This window comes from Rhinolophus ferrumequinum, chromosome 10 (genome assembly GCF_004115265.2).
Source record: "Rhinolophus ferrumequinum isolate MPI-CBG mRhiFer1 chromosome 10, mRhiFer1_v1.p, whole genome shotgun sequence".
In the NCBI taxonomy this organism is placed as follows: domain Eukaryota; kingdom Metazoa; phylum Chordata; class Mammalia; order Chiroptera; family Rhinolophidae; genus Rhinolophus; species Rhinolophus ferrumequinum.
Genome location: NC_046293.1, coordinates 45,969,538 through 45,973,319, shown reverse-complemented (window position 1 = coordinate 45,973,319; position 3,782 = coordinate 45,969,538). Strand labels below are relative to the sequence as shown.

At 37.8% G+C, this 3,782-nt stretch overlaps 1 pseudogene; it reads left to right on the top strand.

Annotated features, from left to right (window-relative positions):
• The first annotated feature begins 2,218 nt into the window (after positions 1 to 2,218).
• On the top strand, positions 2,219 to 3,165 carry LOC117028793 (serine/threonine-protein phosphatase 4 catalytic subunit-like; annotated as a pseudogene).
• The last annotated feature ends 617 nt before the right edge of the window (positions 3,166 to 3,782 follow it).

Below are 3,782 nucleotides of genomic sequence, written 5' to 3'. Positions count from 1 at the left end.
ATTCAGTGTTTAGCAAACCACAATTGTTCTCTCTTTGGCATTTGCTTCCTACCTTATATATCTCCTAATCCTTGATGTGCACATTGAAAATGTCAGAGTTCTCTGAAATTAATTGCATCTGCACATTCGAACCAGAAAAACCTTGTTTATTTGCCTGAATCATACATAATTCAGGAAATTCAAAATTCCAGAAAGCTGCCTAAAATCGCATTGTCTAGAAAAATAAGATAAAAACACAAACACACCCCGATAAAAACACCTTTCACTTTTGTAAGAAATATTTTCTGGTAGACTAGGAAGGATTTTTTTTTAAAGCAAACATACTTTCCCACATATTGCAGAATAATTAGACTTTGTTTAGGCTGTTCTTTTGTTGGACTATGATAACATATCAAAGAATTAAGGCCAGTCAAGGCAGAGCAGTTAAGAAGAAAACACACTAGTGAAGAAAAATCAATGCATATTGACACTCTCCTATGAAGACGGTATGAGAAAAGAAGGTGGAAAAACAAATTTAGGATCTAACTACCATCAATTTTTTTTCACCACTGTGTGTACTCAGATCTGGCCAAGGTGACCAAGCAAAGGGATTTGTTCATCTTCTCTTACTTCTGATATTAATGAGGGTAGTTTGTGTTTAAACTATTACGTAAAGTTGAGTGATAATTTATTCCCTATCTAAAGAACCTAATTTACATCATGATTATTTGTTATTCTCTAAAGATAGATAATTGTTCTCACTTTTTCCCTCCCTTAACTCAGCTTTTTAACACCATTTCTAGAGTCTGCATAGATGATTTTGTCATTTTAAAAACACTCAGGAAGCTGTCTATCCAATTTGCAAGTTAAAGTGAATAAAACATGTGCTACTATTGGAATTTACTGAATTGTTTCGTCTGTATTTGACTACCATAAATTTTGTCAGCATTTATTGACATTGAATGTAGACCACACTAGACAAATGGTAGGTGCTCCCATCTGGTCCAGGGGATTATACGTGATAGACACACATATACACACTCATACACCCTGTTGTAAAACTTAATCATAATTGTACAAAATTACCTTCCAGAATCAATTTCAATTCTCTGGCATTTTAAATTACCTATTATTAAACACTCTTCCTTTGCAAACTAGTAATTAGGAAAAAGAAGAATGTATGTATATACAACGTGTCATACTCTCTATTTTTAACATTCATTGAAAAACATGGCCAAACTCATTAATTTAAATGAAAGGAAATTTTCCATGCCATTGTTTATTTCCAAAAGAGCTCAAAACCTCCATTTAAATTCAAAAGACAATAACATAAAATGAAGTTTCATCCATTATAGTCATATTTCTTACTATAATGTATTGCTTTATTACCTACCTAAGATCATCTACGTACTTTTTGTTTTCTTGTTACTTACATGAAGCCATTTTTCATGGAATATAATTCTCCACAGTATTTGCTTTGAGAGAATGCATAACATGTGTTCCTGAGATTTAATAGGGGAGGTTTTCACATGTTTGGGAAGCATTATAGTATAATAAGAATATAAATTCTGGAGTAAAAATGTCAAAGTTTGAATCTTGGCGCCAATATTTATCAGCTAAATAGTTTCAGACAATATATTTAATGTGTCTGGGCTTCAATTTCCTTATTTATAAACTGAATAAAATAATATCTAGATCAAGATATTTTTGGGGGAGGATTAAATAAATTCATTCATACAGAGCAAATAGAAAAGTACTCACTTAGCATATAGTAAGTTCTCAATAAATGTCATCTTTTTATTATTTATATTACTATTGCCTTTATAAAAAATATAGTATTCTGATATAGGTAGACATTTGTAAACAGTTTTTAGAGAGTTAACTGTTTTCATTTAGGGAAACAACTTGATGAACAAGAGATGGAATGTAAGACATTGGATATGGACTAATAACAGAATTTTTAAAAAGGAAAAACTAAGAAACAGCTAAACAAATTCTGAAGAAGAAATGAACGGAAATCAATAGAAGTGGGGTGGAAAAGACTTGAGGTAGAAAGGGAGAAAAGCTACAAAAAGATGCAGGATGGAAGCGTGAGTAGCATGGCAAGGGACCAAAGAGGAGGGAAGGAGGAAGGCAGGGAGCCCGAGAGCTGGAGTCTGTCACAGCAGTGGGGAACCACTGTGCAGTGCACAGGAGCCAGTGCCCTGGTTCTGACCCACACAGTGGTGAGGGATGGACCATGGTGAAGATAACCAACCTAGACCAGCAGATTTAGCAGCTGCTGTGGTGCATTGCAAGCCCATCAGGGAGAGGGAAGTCAAGGTTCTGTACTCTAGGCGGGAGAGATCTTGGTAGAGAAGAGCAACGTGCAGAGTGGACTCGCCAGTCACACAGTATGTGACAACATCCATGGACAATTCTATGACCTCAAAGAGCTGTTCAGAGTGGATGGTGACGTCCCTCAGATCAACTACCTCTGTGTGGGAGACTTTATGGTTTCTCTGGCTTTGAAATATTCCTTCTGCTGCTAGCACTTAAGGTTCGCTCTCACCCTGATCCTGGGCAATCAGGATAGCTGCCAGATCACCCAAGTCTACTGCTCCTATCATGAGTGCCTGCACAAATATGTTTGATGATCATGTGGCGCTACTGCCCTGAGATTTTTGACGACCTCAGCCTGTCGGCCATCATCAATGGCAAGACCTTTTGCATGACTCAGACCTCCCCAGCTCCATCCAGACCCTGGATCAGATCCAGATGATTGACCAAAAGCAAGAGGTGCCTCACAATGGGCGCATGTGTGACCTACTCTTGTCCAATCCTGAAGACACAGGAGGCTGGGGTGTGAGCCCCTGTGGAGCTGGCTACCTATTTTGCAGTCACATTGTGGCTCAGTTCCATGCAAGCAACCACATTGACACAATCTTCCACCCCGCCAACTGGTGATGGAAGGTTATAAGTGGCACTTCAAGGAAACTGCTCATTATGCTGTTGTCAACCAACTACTGCTACTGCTGTGGGAATGTGGCAGCCATCTTGGAGCTAGATGACCATCTCCAGAAAGATTTCATCATCTTCGAGGCTGCGCCTTAAGAGACAAGGGGCATCCTTTCTAAGAAGCCCATTTCCTGTGACCCTTTTGGCCTCTGTCCCCATCCAGCCCCTCTGACACTCAGACCACAGTGACTGTGCCCTCTTCTCCAGGCAGAGGCTGGGCATTGGTGGTAGGGGACTGTCCCCAGCTCTGCTCTCCCCCTCTGGGAGGGCACTTCAAGGACAACAACTTTACTGGAGAAGCTCAGAACCTCAGCTCCAGAACCTTTCTCCTCACTTGAACCATTAAGTTCCCAATAATATTTTTTCTTTTTTTATTTTTTTTAGATAAAAAAATTTGAGAGAAAAAAGAAAAATGTACTGATTTAGTAAATTTCAAAAAAAACAGTGAGCAGATTTAGAGGAAACTATTAATAGTAATAATATTTATAGTAAAAATAGTAATAACAATTATAGTTCAAGAGTTAAATAGATATGGAAAATCATAAAAATGTGACTCTGATGACTACAATTTAAAAAATACCATTCTATTTCATACTTCTTTCTTATCAGGGGCCCTGCTTTAAGCTTCCCTAGCTTGTAAATTCCGCTAGTGTTAATTCCTGTGTATTGTGCTATCACGTCTCAATCAGTCTGTCAGATGGAATTATTGAACATTTATCTTATATTTTGAGATAAATATTTTGGTTATTAACTTCATGATAAACTGTGGGGGAAAGGGTACCAGTTAGCCGAGAAAAAAATAAGAG